The sequence below is a fragment of the Anomaloglossus baeobatrachus genome, chromosome 2 (assembly GCF_048569485.1).
Source record: "Anomaloglossus baeobatrachus isolate aAnoBae1 chromosome 2, aAnoBae1.hap1, whole genome shotgun sequence".
Classification (NCBI taxonomy): Eukaryota; Metazoa; Chordata; class Amphibia; order Anura; family Aromobatidae; genus Anomaloglossus; species Anomaloglossus baeobatrachus.
Genome location: NC_134354.1, coordinates 147,310,117 through 147,327,106, shown reverse-complemented (window position 1 = coordinate 147,327,106; position 16,990 = coordinate 147,310,117). Strand labels below are relative to the sequence as shown.

At 44.5% G+C, this 16,990-nt stretch overlaps 1 protein-coding gene across 2 annotated transcripts in view; it reads right to left on the bottom strand.

Moving 5' to 3' along the window:
• Positions 1-16,990, bottom strand: part of BCLAF3 (BCLAF1 and THRAP3 family member 3) — a 146,654-nt gene that overhangs the window by 91,122 nt on the left and 38,542 nt on the right. The window contains exon 1 of one of the 2 annotated variants that reach the window (XM_075335429.1): positions 5,016-5,035. The exons of the other annotated variant lie outside the window; for it this stretch is intronic. The gene's annotated coding sequence lies outside the window, so the exon portion shown is untranslated. Of the gene's footprint in view, positions 1-5,015; positions 5,036-16,990 lie in introns of those variants that run through there. 2 annotated transcript variants of the gene reach the window in all.

Here is a 16,990-nt window from a genome sequence, read left to right as displayed (position 1 = left end):
TGAGAAAGACATATATAATGTCCCACCTCCCTGCATATTCTAACCTGGCACCCTTTAGTGACTTTCATGTGGCACTAAAGGGTGCTTAGCCTTGTGTTTGAATAAAAAAAAAAAAAAAAAATTTAAAAAAAAAAAACGGACGTGGGGTCCCCTTTATCTTTTGTAGCCAGCTAGGGTAAAGCAGATGGCTGCAGCCTGCAGACCACAGCTGGCAGCTTTACCTTGGCTGGTAATCCAAAACAGAGGGCACCCCACGCTGTTATTTTACATTAAATAATTTAAAACAAAAAACGTGGGGTACCCCCAAATTGGATCACCAGCCAAGGTAAAGCGGACAGCTGTGGTCTGGTATTCTCAGACTAGGGAGGTCCGCCGTTATTGGACACTCCCCAGCCTAAAAATAGCAGGCCACAGCCGCCCCCAGAAGTGGCGCATCCATTGGACGTGCCAATCCTGGTGCTTTGCCCCAACTCATCCCGTTGCCCTGGTGCGGTGGCAAACGGGGTAATATATGGGGTTGATGCCAGATGTGTAATGTCACCTGGCATCAAGCCCTGGGGTTAGTGATGTCAAGCGTCTATCAGATACCCGACATCACAAAACCAGTCAGTAAGAAATAAAAAATAGACAACAAAAAAAGTTTTATTTGAAAAAACACTCCCCAAAACATTCCCTCTTTCATCAATTTATTGAAAAGAACAATCAATTCCAGGTCTGGAGTAATCCAATAAGGGGGTCCCACGACGATCCATACCATAGTCAATGTCCCAGTCAATGAAGAACAAAATGTTCCCTATTGGCTGGGAGAGCAGTGCAGTGACCTTGAGCTAACATCAATAGGTCAGCCCAGGTCACTGCAGGGGATGACGAGCGCTGCTGTCAGGAGGTTAGATGAGATCATTACCTGCTGTGACAATCTCCTGCTCTGCTGACGTCAACGCTGGCACTGCCTGCTATGCCCGCTGCGTTCTCAGCAGTATCGCGAGAGCCCGTGACGTCACCGCTAGTCACAGTCTCGGGCCGCCCGCGAGACAGGCATAGAAGGCAGTGACAGCGCTGACGTCAGCAGAGCAGGAGATCGTCACAGCAGGTAATGATCTCATCTAACCTCCTGACAGCAGCGCTCGTCATCCCCGCGGCTACCAGCACTGCAGGGTGAGAAGTTGCTGATACTGCAGTGCGCTGAGACACTGACACACTGCAGTGCAGGCAGCCGCGGGGCTGGAGCGGGACACAGACTGCACGGGCACCCGACGGAGGTCACACGGAAGTGCTTCTGTGCGGCGTCCAGGGAGTGTGACGTGTGTGTTTACTCTCTGCTCCGCTTCCTCTTCTGTCATAATGACATCACTTCCTGCAAAACACAGGCAGTGATGAACATTACCGCAGGTAAAACACGGCTATACCAAGGGTATACCACACATCATTTGCTACCTGCGGTATACCCGCGGTATTTCGCGATTACATTACAGTGAAATACCGCAGGTACCTGCGGAAAAGAAGAAGTGACATGCACATTTTCTCAAGAAATTTTCTCAAGAAATTCTGCAGAAAGAATTTTCTTGAGAAAAAAAAACGCAGTGTGCGCACAGCTATTTTTTTCCCATCGGTTTTTCTGGGAAATGTCTGCAGAAAGATTACAAACATTTCTTAAGAAAATTCTGCAGCAAAACCGCGGGTAAAACCGCAGTGTGCGCACAGGGCCTAAGCCATTTTTCTATGGTCAAGTGGTCTGATAAGTCTTGGTATTATGTTGTATATGAATCAGCTGGATATAGCCACAGAGAAATGTGTGAACAGGTTGGGCACACAACTGCCACAAGAAATATAAGACTTTTAGATACTAATCAACACAGAAAAACAATAAATACCATTGTGAAAAATTAAACTCAAAGTCTCTATATTACAACTAAGGCTGCTTTCACACTACGTTTTTTTTAACATGCGTCCTGAGCGTTTTTTTGACGCAAAAACGGATCCAGTGCAAATGCGTTTTTATTTCAATGCATTTGCAATGGACTCGCGTCAACATGCGTTCACCTGCGTTTGCGTGCGTTATAGTGAGGATCCAGCGACTTGCAGTTTTTTAACATTTTTCAAAAACGCTACTTGTAGCGCTTTTGAGCTGCGTCCAAATACTGCAAATCGCTGGATCCTGACTAAACAGCACGCAAACGCATGTGAACGCTGGCATGCTGATAGACAGGATCCTGCTTGCTCTACTGAGCATGCACAGAAGCCAGCCTCCGTGATCAGTCTCTCTCTCTCCTCCCTCTCTCTCCTCCCTCTCTCTCCTCTCTCTCTCCCACCTGAGAGCTGCGGACGCTCGTAACCAAGATAAATATCGGGTAACCAAGCAAAGCACTTCTCTTTGTTACCCGATGTTTATCTTGGTTACGTGTGCAGGGAGCAGGCAGCCCGACTCCTAGCACCTGTGGATGCTCGTAACCAACGTAAATATCGGGTATCCAAGCAAGTTACCCGATGTTTACCTTGGTTACAAGCCTCCGCAGCTGTCAGATGCCGGCTCCTAGTCTACCACGTTCAGTTCCACTCACTCCCGGGTCACATGACTCCAATGCCCGCCTATAAACATAAAGATACAGGATCCTGCAAAATAACACTTGCGTTTGCATGCGTTTTTTTGCTGTAAAAGCAGGATCCGCTTTTACAGCAAAAAAACGTTCATGGCGCATGTTAAAAAAAACGTAGTGTGAAAGCAGCCTAAATGACACAATAAATAATGCCCGGCTATTTACCTTCGTTGCCATGTAACTGCTATGTCCTTACTGGGGGCGGCCAACTGACATTAGGCCGGAGCCACAACTAGATTTTGGTGATCAGAGAGCTGCACTTAGCAACTGACAGGCAAAGGCTGGAGTCATGCAACGTTTTATCACAATATACCGTATTTTTCGGACTATAAGACGCACCGGACCATAAGACGCACCCTGGTTTTAGAGCAGGAAAATAGGAAAATAAAATTTTAAGCGAAAAATGGGAGTCATGACACACTGTTATGGGACGAGAATATGCTGCTGACACTGTTATGGGGGTAATGTCTCCAAATTCTCTACTAAGGTACCTCAGCCTGGTAATGATCCTCCTGCCTTGTATATACAGTATATGTCCCTCATCCTGCTATATACCGCATCCTGGCATATGGCCCCATCCTGCTATATACGGTAACCCATCCTGGCATATGGCCCCATCCTGCTATATACCCCGACCTGCTATATACCCCCATCCTGCTCATAATATACCCCCATCCTGCTCATCATATATCCCCATCCTGCTCATCATATATCCCCATCCTGCTCATCATATATCCCCATCCTGCTCATCATATATCCCCATCCTGCTATACGCCCCCATCGTGCTATACACCCCCATCCTGGTATACGGCCCGCATCCTGTGGCACATAAAAAAAATAAACGTTCATACTCACCTTATCTCACTCCCTGTAGCATCGCTCCTCCTACCGTCTGTGTCAGCGGCAGCGCCGCTGAGTGGAGCCATCCCCGTTCCCCTGCAACATTGCGATGTCCTCCTGTGCCAGCGGCAGCTGCGTGTGGACACGTGTGCACAGCGATGACGTCATCGCTGTGCGCGATGCTAGTCTCCACTCAGCGGCCGCCGCTGGCACAGGAGGACATCGCAATGCTGCAGGGAACGGGGACGGCTCCACTCAGCGGCCGCCGGCAGCCAGGAGGAGATCGCGGTGCTGCAGGGGAACGGTGACAGGTGAATATACTGATTCACTGCACCCCACGCTGATGATGATGTGCGGGGGGCAGTGAATACAGCCGCACATGATCACTCCAGGCTGTAGTTGCCAGGGGTGATCATGCGGGCCGACTGTTTATCCCTCGCCCATCCTCCCGCCCACCTGTCTACTCCTGCTTCAGCGCTGAGAGAAGGGCAGGAGGATGGTGCATATTAAATGAGCGGGTCCACGTGGTCACGGCAAGCGCTGCTGCAGCCTGCTTGTGCCCCCGATGACCCGCTCCACCGCAGCACCCTCATTCCCGGCCCTATATTCAGACCATAAGACGCACCCCCCACTTTCCCCCAACATTTGGGGGGAAAAAAGTGCGTCTTATGGTCCGAAAAATACGGTAGTTACATGAAAGCCGTACCTACATGCAACAGTATTCAACTTCCTACCTCTATAACTAGCATCTAGGGAAAAAAAAAATAGTATATACTGTATATACTCGTGTGTAAGCCGACTTTAGCACATTGAAAAAGCCCCCATCGGCTTACACTCAAGTACTGCCGGACTCTAAAACGCACTTTTCTCCCCAAAACTTATAATCCGGATAAAACTTACCGGGTTGGCACAGCGTGGCAGAGCGGGTTCACAGGACGTAGGGTCAGTGATACTGTGGCTGGGGGGCGTTGTGCCTCAGAAGGGTTGGCAATACTGGGGGCTCAGGGGTGTCGCAGCAGGCTCCATTGAACCTGCCGGCGGGCTGCGGGCTCTGCAGTATCACGGACCCTCCTGAGCCGTGACACAGCCAAGCCCGAAGTATTGCCGACCTTCCGTCCTGAGACCCTCCTGAACCGTGAACACCCCTGTACTCTGAGCCCACAGCACCGACCCAGCCTCTTGAACTGCTCTACCGCCAACGCCCTGCTGTGCTAATATAAGACAAGGATTATAAGACGGATTCCCATTTTAACATTGAAAAAATATTTTTTCAAATTTTTCTATAGTCCTAGACTTATACTCGAGTCTATACGTTTTCCTAGTTTTTTTGTGGTAAAATTAGGTGCCTCGGCTTATACTTGCGTATATACAGTACATATGTTACAGGCAATGTATAAAAACCTGGCATTCTATAGAATACCTAGGCAATGTATACAATCCCTGTCGTTTTCAGGCAAGGTATGAAATATCTGCGTTGTTCTATACTTTTCCTAGGCATTACATAAAATGTCTAGGTATTATAAAGAATGACAAGAAGTGCTCAGGCAAAGTGTGATATAATGCTACGGCACAGCAATTCACCCAAAACAGTAAATGAAGTCTGCTGCGTCGGCACAGCAAGCACACTACTTCATTCCAGAAAGCATACAGGGGGCTCCGTCCAAAAGTAGTGGGTGGACAGGCAGCAGATGTGTGAAACTGGCTCAGTTGCCCTTAGCAACCAATCAGATTCCACTTTTGAGCCCTTAGCAACCAATCAGATTCCACTTTTCATTCCTCATAGACTCTTTGGAAATATGAAAGGTGGAATCTGATTGGTTGCTAATGCTAAGGGCAACTGAGCCAGTTTCACACATCTGCTGCTGCCTGCTCTGTCCACCTACTTTTGGACGGACCACCCCTGTGGTATTCTACACTCCGCCTGTTTGTCATTTAGGTATTCTATAGAATGTCTAGGAAATGTATGAACATCTGATGCATTTCATACTTTGACGACCCATTTCCGGCATTGCATACATTGCTTAGGTATTCTAAAGAATGCCTGTTTTTACACATTGCCGGTAAGGCTGCTTTCACACTACGTTTTTTTAACATGTGTCCTAAACGTTTTTTTAACGCAAAAACGGATCCAGTGCAAATGCGTTTTCATTTCAATGCATTTGCAATGGACTCGCGTCAACATGCGTTCACATGCGTTTGTGTGCGTTATAGTGAGGATCCAGCGAGTTGCAGGTTTTTTTTAACTTTTTTCAAAAATGCTACTTGTAGTGTTTTTGAGCTGCGTCCAAATACTGCAAATTGCTGGATCCTGACTATACTGCATGCAAACGCATGTGAACGCTGGCATGCTGATAGACAGGATCCTGCTTGCTCTACTGAGCATGCCCAGAAACCAGCCTCGCGTGATCAGTTTCTCTCTCCCCCGCCTGAGAGCTGCGGAGGCTCGTAACCAAGGTAAACATCGGGTAACTTGCTTGGATACCCGATGTTTACCTTGGTTACGTGTGCAGGGAGCCCGGCTCCTAGCAGCTGCAGACGCTCGTAACCAAGGTAAATATCGGGTATCCAAGCAAGTTACCCGATGTTTACCTTGGTTACGAGCCTCCGCAGCTGTCAGATGCCAGCTCCCAGTCTCACGTTCAGTTCCCCTCACTCCCGATCACATGACTCCAATGCCCGCCCATAAACTTCAAGTCACAGGATCCTGCAAAATAACACATGCGTTTTTCTTTGCAAAAACAGGATCCGCTTTTGCGGCAAAAAAATGTTCATGACGCATGCTAAAAAAACGTAGTGTGAAAGCAGCCTAACATATATATTTCTAGATATAGGCCATTATGTGCAGAAGTGGTTGTATGAAGTCTTTGCTCCCAATTCATTAAGACTCGCATTTCGTACATCAGTCTTAATGAGAGAAGAGCAAGAAGATGAAGCTGTAAATCCATTAAGAGGCGTGCGACACTTAATTAATCTGGCACATCTTATTGGTGGCGTGTGCCTCCATGCATTTAGCTGAGCTTCATAGAATATGTGATATTCAATCCTCTGTGTCCTGGTAAACCAGGCTAGATATTCTACCTCGTACAAAAAAAAGGTCTTGAAATGCCCTATTAGTAAAGCAGAAGTAAATTAAATGTGTGATGCAACCTGGCACAGATGGCACACAGCTCTACTCATGACAGCTTACCAAATACTGTCCTTGCAATTAACAGAGCTAAGTAGAAAATGCCCTTGACAGAGACAAATCAGTATGAAGTCAAGGATTTGCAATGGAAACCTACTTAGCCTAGACTTAGGCTGCGTGCCCACAATTAGGGTTTGCAGTTTTTTCAACAGTGTTTTCTCCCTCCATCCAAAATGCTGCGATGTACAGTACAAGCACAGTGGATTGGATTTCTAGAAATCCCATGCGCACTGTGCTGCTTTTTCCTGCTGCGAAAACTGACCTGTGGTGCGACTTTCCGGAAGGAGAACACAGCGGGAGACTGCAACTGCCCGAGCCCGGATCGTGTGCAGGAGCAGCTGCGGTCTCCTGTGGGGCGGGACTCGCGGCCCCACAGGTCAGGACCCACCACGTCCAGGACGCAGTCTGTCCTGAGCATGTGCACATACCCCAAGAAGAAATATGGACATTTCAAAACGGAATGCTTAAAAATACTAAAGGAAGAAAGTTGTGTGTTGCGTTTATCTACAGTGAGGTAAGACAGTGAGAAAGTACAAACTAAGGCCGAGGCCACACGGGGACTACTGCGATCCTCTCATGATACTCGGCTCAAACTGGCAGCACAGCGGGAGCAGAGTGTCCCTGCGACTGAGGTCCGATCATGCGATCAGACCATAGCGGCGGGGGGCGGGCCAGCACTGAGGGGAGGGAGGGCTTTATCTCCCTTTCTCCTCCGTAGCTGGCTATTGCCATTTTCGCAGTTGCACTCGCGGTACACCCGTGTCCGGGGTTCAGGTAAAGCTTTAGCCTGTGGAGCTAGGCTCATTTGCTGTCAGTGAACCGAACCTCCACAGATTCGCTCATCTCTAGTAATAGGCTCTCTAGGCCTACATAAAGCCTACCAAGACACACACACACCTGGGTTCTGCTATTAAGGCCTTTCATTTGTCTGTGCATAATGACCTGTTCACAGTCTTCTAGACCTGTGCTACCTATCTGCAGTCTCCAGGACGTCTTCTGTCTGTGGTTTCCCATACCTGTCTACGGTCACCAGATCTTCCTTTGTCTGCGGCTTTTAGGATCTCTGCAACTTGCCTGTGGTATTCAAGACATCTCCTGTCTGACTGCAGCTTCCAAGTACCTCAGCTACCTGTATCCAGTCTTCCATTATCTTTGCTACCTCTATGTGATCTCCAGGACATCTCCTGTCTGCTTGCAGCACTTCTATTACCTCTGCTACCCGTATCCAGTCTTCCAGGATCTCTGCTACCTGCCTGTGGTATCCAAGACGTCTCCCATCTGACTGCAGTTTCCAGTAACTCTGCTACCTGTATCCAGTCTTCAAGGATCTTTGCTACCTGTCTGCGGTCTCCAGGACGTCTACTGTCTGCCTGCAGCTTCAAGTACCTCTGTTACCTGTATCCAGTCTTCAAGGATCTTTGCTACCTGTCAGCGGTCTCCGGGATGTCTCTTATCTGCCTAAGGCTGGGGCCACACGGGGATTACTGCGATCCCCTTGCATGACACTCGGCTCACGCTGACAACACAGCAGAGCCGAGTGTCATGCGAGTGTGCCTGCGACTGAGGTCCGATCGTGCGATCGAACCTCAGCTGCGGGGGGCGGGCCGGCACTGAGGAGGGGATGGCCGGCGCTGTGGAGGGGCGGGCCGGCACAGAGAGGGGAGGGCCGGCGCTGCGAAGAGGCGGGCCAGCACGGAGCAGGGGAGGAAGGGATTTATATCCCTCTCTCCTCCGTAGCCGGCTATTGCCATTCTCGCCCTGCACTCGCGGTACACCGGTGTACCGCGAGTGCAGTGCGATTTTTCTCTCACCCCATAGACTTGAATGGGTGCGAGAGAAACAAGGATCGTATTGCACCTGCAGCATGCTGCGATTGCTTTCTCGGTCCGATTAAGGCTGAGAAAATAATCGCTCATGAGCACTGACACACAGGCTAATATTTGTCCGAGTGGAATGCGATGTTTTATCGCACTCCACTCACACCGATTTTCATGCCGTGTGTCTTAGGCCTAACTCCTGTTGTGGTTCAATCATCTTTGGGATCTATCGTGGGTAAGGGGGGCTGTTGTGCAGATTTTATCGAAGTGCCATATTTTTATAGGTTCTAGGCAGGTAAACATGGTTATGAATCACTCATCTTCTCTTCGTGCAGGTATATATTTCATTCGTCTGCTGCAATTAACCCTTTTATAGCCTGCATCTTCAAACCCATCTTTGCAAACCCCTGCATGGACTGATTATACACTTGTCTAAATGAGCCATGTGGCCGAACTCAAATGCGCTTATGAAAAATCGTTCGATTTACATCCAGAAAACAAGGAATGTTTTTTACATCCGTGTAAAGAGCTTCTCCCTCCTCCCATTCTGTTCATATACAATGTTATCAGGAGCAGTTTCCACCTCCTATCACAGTAATGTAAAAATCTGTCTTCACTGAATGTAGATTTTTCCCAGGAACTTTTCCGGTGAATTAAAGGGAATCCATCACCAGGCTTTTGCCACTTAATCTGAGAGCAGTATGACATAGGGGCAGAGATCCTGATTCCAGCGATGTGTCACTCACTGGGCTGTTTAGTGTAGTTTTGATAAAATCCCTGTTTAATCAGCAGTAGATTATCATTAGAGGACTACTGCTGCAGATAGTCCAGCATATTCATGAGCGCTATATAACTGCTAGATCTGCAGCAGAGAAAACATTGATTTTATCAAAATGACAGCAAACAGCACAGTAAGCGACACAACTGGAATCAGGGTCTCTATCTCTACATTATGCTGCTCTAAGATGGGGGAGCAAAAACCTGGTGACAGATTCCTTTTAAGAATTTTGAGAATAATCAACCCTAGTGGAGAAAAAAAAGCAGATTTCTCTGATAAGTTATATTACAAAGATGCTTATTATCACGTGTACTGTTAAATTATGAAATAAAAATGTAAACAACGGTTATTCTTTAACCCCCTCACCCCCGCCAATTTTCGGTTTTTCATTTTCTCCTCCCCTTCTTCCAAGAGCCATAACTTTATTTTTCCGTCAATATAGCCATATAAGGGCTTGTTTTTTGTGGAACGAGTTGTTCTTTTGAACAACACCATTCAATCTGCCCCATACTGTACTGGCAAATGGAAAAAAAAATTCCAAGTGTGGTGAAATTGCAAAAAAAAGTGCAATTGCACAACTGTGTTTTTTTTTTATTTACCATGTTCACTATATGGTAAAACTGACCTAGTAGTATGATTCCCCAGGTCAGTATGTGTTTGTAGATACCAAACATGTATAGTTTTACTTTTATCTAAGTGGTGAAAAATTTTTTTTTGAAGTTTGAAAAAGAAAAAAAAAAAATTGCGCATTTCTCACCTTTTTCTGAGACCAGTAACATTCTCATTTTTTGGATCTGGGGCTGTGTGAGGGCTTATTTTTTGCGTCTTGAGCTGACGTTTTTATCCATACCATTTTTGAGTTGATACAATGTTTTGATTGCCTGCTATGGCATTTTAATGCAATGTTGCAGCGACCAAAAACATAATTAGTGGGGTTTTTTTTCATTATGCCCTTTACCGATCAGATTAACTGATTTTATATTTTTATATATCAGGCATTTCTGAAAGCGGCAATGCAAAATGGGTGTATTTTTTATTTTCAATGGAGCAAAAGGGGTGTGATTTGAAATTTTAGGGGTTTTTTTTACATTTTTTTTTTTAATTGATTTTATTAGTCCTCTTAGGGGTCATTATGCCTGTACTGTCCGATCGCTTCTGCTGATCAGAGGATGCTTCAGCTGATCTCCTGTGAATCCCGGCATTCTGCCAGCATTCACAGGAAGGGAGTCATGAAAGTGACAGGGATCATCAGCTGACCCCACACGGTCATGAAAACCCACGTCATGGGGCATCATGGGGCCACCGATGGCGGCGGGAAGCAGCGCGATCCCCACTGAAGCGCATTGGATTGTGCGGTCAGAGTTTGACAGCGCAATCTAAGGGGTTAATTGGCGTGCTTGGATCTCCGATCCACCTGCGCCAGTAGCTGCACATATCGGCTGATCAGCTCAGATGATATGTGCGGGGATAGATGTGAGCCCACATCAAAGTGAGGGAGGCGACCTAGGATGTATGCAGAAATCCTAGGTAGTTAAACTTTCCAATGTATGTATAAATATCAGATGTATTATGGATGATCTCTATAGCATACAATTTTTTATTTATTTTTTAATTTTTGCATACTCAGGCTCGAAAGGGTTAACGATCTAAAAAACCTTTATATCAGAATCGCTGCACTTAGTAAACTGAGTAATACATCATTAGATTCATGGTCTCTGCCTACATCATGCTGCTCTCACATGAGGTAGCAAAAACCTGCTGACAGATTCCCTTTAACATTTCTTCAGTGCAGGAAGGACAACAAAAACTAGCAGGGCATACCGACGTACTGCTTATAATCACTAACATTGCCTCCGTAACTACAAATGGAGACATTTTAGTGATCAGGGATCATCATTGAGTCACAAAAGCCAAAAGGAGATTGGGTAATAATAAATAAACTGCGGGTCAAGGATTTCAACAGTTGTGTTTGTGGAAGTCACACATTAATCTTTGCCTCGCTGCTAGCCGAGTAATGTTACTGCCAGGATTGACATATGCTGGCACACCTTGAAATTTTATTTTCTTGATTCCAGGATTAAAGGGAATCTGTCAGCAGGTTTTTGCTATGTAATCTGGAAGCAGCACAATGTAGGGGCAGAGACCCTGATTCAGTGACCTGTCACTTACTAGACTGTTTTTTGCGTTTCAATAAAGTCAGTGTTTTATCAGTAGGGGGTTATCCCTACAGGTCTTGGTGTCTCGTTCCTCCTGATCCCACCGCGTTCACCCCACTGATTGGCAGCGTTCTGTGTATAGTGCATATTGAGAGAAAGCTGCTAATCAATGAGGTGTGCGGCGTTATACACTGCTCAGCATTCCAAGCTCTGCTAAATCTATAGCATAGAATTAGAAAACAGCGATTCTATAACAAACTATGCCCCAGTAAACTAAGTGATATATCACTGGAATCAGGGTCTCTGTCCCTACATCATGCTGCTGTCAGATTACATAGCAAAAACCTGCTGACAGATTTCCTCTAAAATATAATTGTTTATGCCTGTTTATTTTTTGTTTAGTTACACAAAGCTTGTTTAGTTGATGGAAATTTGTGAACTACTGTTACGTGTAGCACCGGCAGTATGCTCCACTACTGGACTAGTTTTCTTCCTAATCAGAGGCGCGCTTTAACTATAAAAGTTTGGGGTTTGACTCCAGTAATGAAATTGAACAATTTAGCATTTTAGAGTAAAATTTTGTGTTCCACTAGTTTTACTTTGTTCTATAGTTCAACATTGTAAAAGACAAACACTTTCGAAGTCAGCCATGAAGGGAATGCCTCCCCTGGTCATATACCCCATTAGGATAGATTTATATCATAGGCAATTTTTTATAAGATGGCGTTATTAAAAAAAATATTACCATCACTGTCACGAAAAGCCGGGGGAGTCACTCAGATATCCCACCGCTGTTCACTAATTTGTCAAAATCAGACTGCTCTCTAGCGCCCCTCTTGTCAACAGGCCACTTTTGGTACTGCAGGACAATAACAAAGTGAGGCTGCTAAGCTACTAATGTCAGATATTGAAGGTCTGCCAGCATGGGTAATGTATATATCGCCGATTCCTGCTAATGGAATATATATATACCTCAGTACCCATTGCTGATAGCACCCCAATAATGCTACACAATAATTCCGCTGCCACCACCGAACCTTTTGTACAGGCAGTTCGGTCACCCGTTACAGATAGCACTAGGCTATTCGGGTTTTTTGATTCATATATAGAGCATGAGGAAAGAAACTATTACATTTTATATATTTAATCCGAAAATAGGCAGTGTTTATAAAAATATACAATAATTTACAAAAGGGAACAATAGAAATACAGTGTAGACAGTTACATTAAAATAAAAGGTATAAACATGAAACTTACTAAACTCGTGCCATAGATGTGACGTCCAAATTTATGGAGGGAGGGGATCCAAGAGAAAGATGGTATAATCGGCCAGCATCACCACTTGCTGATGCCCTCAAATACTGACTACCCCCAGCAATGAGCTAATCTCTCTTATGCCCTCAGGTAACCTCCCTCTCTGTGACCTCATTTTATGGTCTCTTGTGGGCTTTGCCAAGATTGTAACAAAGTTCTTTAATTCTAGCTTTCCACATATCTTTGCCCCTGGGCCACTCAGGTGAAAGATATTAGCGTCATATTTTATATCTCGATTTTACATTTACATAGATACCAAACACAACGCATCTAGCATGATTTTATTGGTCAATACTCATTTGTCGTGATACCAGCGATTTCCTAGAAAAGCCAAACTGTGCGCGCCACAGGGATTCTGGCAGTATGTTTTTCATTTTTCTAGCATTAACGGGCCACATAAAAAGTGTATTAGAAGTTTTCCCTCCAACAGAACAAAGAGATGTTTCTGCTGTGCACTACCTTGGTTGTAGTTGTACCATCACCCGAGTCGTAAATACCTGCTCTATAGCTAGATCAGATAGTCGTCGTGGCGATCTGCATCTGTGTGAGCTTTCGGTGGGGAGGGGGGTAAGGACCCTTCAGGAGTTTTACATGACAATCATTAAATGTTCTCAGTGAGCGGAACAAAATTATAATCTTGTGATACCTTTTAATGGCTAACTAAAATAAAATAAAGTGATGTTACAAAGCAAGCTTTCGAGACATCTCAGGTCCCTTCATCAACATTTAAATAAACAAACACTGAGCTTAGAAAGTGAATCCTTAATTAGCTTTGATTAGTGGTGTGAGAGTTTTATTGTCCCAATATCCATGTAGGATCAGAGGTCTGGTGAGTCTCTGGAGCAGACTCCTCAGATTTTGTAATGGGCCATAAATCCTTCTGACAGGTTGAGTCTTGTGTCCACAGAGTTAAACATTTTAATGAATTTGTATTCTTAGACCCTGCGATGGCTCTGTGATCTGAAGTTGCCTTTTAATATGACAACTTTCATATGGTTTATGTTGTGACCTGAAGCACAGAAATGTTTGGACCGGAGATGTCTCGAAAGCTTGCTTTGTAACATCACTTTATTTTATTTTAGTTAGCCATTAAAAGGTATCACAAGATTATAATTTTGTTCCTCTCACTGAGAGCTAGTTGAAAAATTATTAAATGCTAACACAGTACCAAAACCTTTTCACTTGTAACATGACAATCACAAACATTTATTATATCCACAGAATTCGTAATATATGTTCACTTTGGGAACTGCAACTATTTCAAGAACAATGGGGGTCTCCCAGCCATCATCCTGCAACTGCTGCGGACAGAGTTGGTCATGCATTCTTTTTTAGGGCAGTTCTGACAACAACCAGACAAGAGTGCATAGCTATTTTAGGAATTTACATAGAAGTGAATACATAGAGGCAGTAAGGTCATATGGTATCTCCTTTCAGAGCAGCAATCTGGGGCTTCACTCCAAGATGCGGGTCCCAAAGCTAAGACCACCATCTGTTAAACATTTATGTTTTTCCATGTAATGAGATTATGCCATAAATGTTCCAAATAGGAATACCCTTTTAAATTATGCAATATGAACTTGGACCTGGCACAGCTGGGATAGTATTTTCCCACTCCATTTTTTGCCAAATTTTCTGAAATCTGACATCATCTAACAAGCCGGTTGTGACAGCCTTTCGACTTTCTTCACATTTTAGGTAAAACATAACCTGACAAGTGTTCCTCAAGAGTTTGACTGCTTCCACCGCATGAGGAGTGGAATCTGAAATAGATCAAGAACTATTCAATAGATCCTACACAACGGTATCTTACAGGATTGCCCCACAAAACCAGGTAAATAGAAACAAATAAGAAAAAAACAGGGAACTCAGCCCGCCAACGCAGCACCAGTGAATATTAGATGCTCCAGGAAGTCATATTGTGTGTTCATCAAATACAGAGAGACATTCCAAAAAATAAACTGTAAAATACAACACAAGGAAAAAAAAAATAAAAGATCAATCTTTAAAAATTAATTTAGTCAATATAAATAAAAAAAAAAAAGCTGGATGTACCCCAGGTCAGTAAAAAATAAAAGAACATTTCAGATGTAACCACTTTTAGTCATGGTTAAAGGTGTTGTCTACTACTAGGGCCACCCCTTATAATTCCACGTTTCCCTAAGTTAAAATAATAAAGCTTACACTTGCTTTCCTTCCTGGCACCCTTTCAGCAGTGTCCAGGATTGCGGTGCCGTGGATCATGTGGGGTTGTGACGTCACGATAGCCCCGCGTCCAATTAGTGTCGGCTTCCTTCTCCACACCTTTGGACCAAACGAGCAATCATCAGGAAATGAGCGCAGCCGCAGAGCACACTTCCTGTTAACTTGTTTGGTACGAAGGCGGGGAGACAGAAGCCGGAGCTGATTGGACGTGGGGCTCGCTTGACATCACAACCCCATGCCAGCCACGGCACCGTACACTGCGGTAAGGGCGTCAGTACGGGAAGTGGTCTGTAGTGTAGTGTGGTGTGGTGAGTCTTTGGCCCATTGATTATGGCTTGTGATGGGTATGGATGTTTTTACACTGGTGCACTTTGCTGAGAGTTCTGACTCTGAGGGGTCTTCCCCATAATTGTGGGTTTTTTTTCATAAATATTTGTGCCAATTACTTTTATAATCATGATTTTTGAGGCTATTTTATAATAAGAATCAAGTTATTCAATCATGTCCTAAATTCCTTGATGCAATTTTGGTTATATTGTACAAATTCTTTACTCTCAGTGTTTGACAAATTTATTACGCGTTATTGATTATAATGTTTCAAATTTTTGAACAACTTGAACTTGCCCAAAAATGTTGTGACTTCTGTCATTTGTACTGAAGCTGCGCCAAAATGGGTAGAGCTGGGGCAGGATGGGGTACGGTGAAGCCCTGCAGGCAGATTCTTCAGTATGGTGAAATGGTGGAGGGGGATGAGGGTAAAGCCAACCTGCTGAATGACTTTTTTTCTACGGTTTTAATACAATAAAATGCCCTGGCAGATGACATGACCAGTGATACCATAAATTCACCCTTGAATATTACCTGCTTACCCCAGCAGGAAGTACGCCGCCGCCTCGAAATCACTAAGGTTGACAAATCTCCGGGCCCGGATGGCATACACCCCAGAGTATTACAGGAATTGAGTTCTGTGATAGATAGACCATTATTTTTAATCTTCACAGATTCCTTAATAACAGGGTCGGTACCGCAGGACTGGCGCATAGCAAATGTGGTGCCAATATTCAAAAAGGGGACAAAAACTGAGCCGGGAAATTATAGGCCGGTAAGTTTAACCTCTACGGATGGTAAAAACCTTGAGGGTTTCTTGAGAAATGCTATACTGGAGTATCTCAAGAAAAATAACCTTATGACAGAGTATCAACATGGGTTTATGAGGGATCGATCCTGTCAAACTAATTTGATCAGCTTCTATGAAGAGGTAAGTTCAAGCCTGGACCAGGGAAATGCAGTGGATGTTGTGTATATGGACTTTTCAAAAGCTTTTGATACGGTGCCACACAAAAGGTTGGTGCATAAAATGAGAATAATGGGGATAGGGGAAAATATGTGTAACTGGGTTAAAAACTGGCTCAGTGATAGGAAACAAAGGGTGGTTATTAATGGTACGTACTCGGACTGGGTCTCAGTTCATAGTGGGGTACCACAGGGGTCAGTATTGGGCCCGCTTCTTTTCAACATATTTATAAATGACCTTGTTGGGGGCATGCGGAGTAGAATTTCAATATTTGCAGGTGATACTAAACTATGCAGGGTAATCAATACAGAGGAGGATAATTTTATATTACAGGGAGATTTATGTAAATTGGAGGATTGGGCTGAGAAGTGGCAATTGAGGTTTAATGTAGATAAATGTAAGGTCATGCACTTGGGTAGTGGAAATAAAATTTATAATTAGGTACTTAATTGTAGAACATTGGGTAAAACAGACACAGAAAAAGACTTGGGTGTATGGGTGGATGGTAAACTTCACTTTAGTGGACAGTGTCAGGCAACTGCAGCCAGGGCTAATAAAATAATGGGATGTATTAAAAGAGGTATAAATAAATGTTCATGAAAAAATATAGTTCTACCTCTGTACAAGTCACTAGTGCGACCGCACTTAGAATACTGTGTACAATTCTGGTTACCGATATATAAGAAGGACATAGCTGAACTGGAGAGGGTGCAGAGAAGAGCCACCAAGAGGAATGGGTGGGCTGCAATACCAAGACAGGTTATTAAACTTGGGGTTATTTAGTTTGGAAAAATGAAGGCTTAGGGGG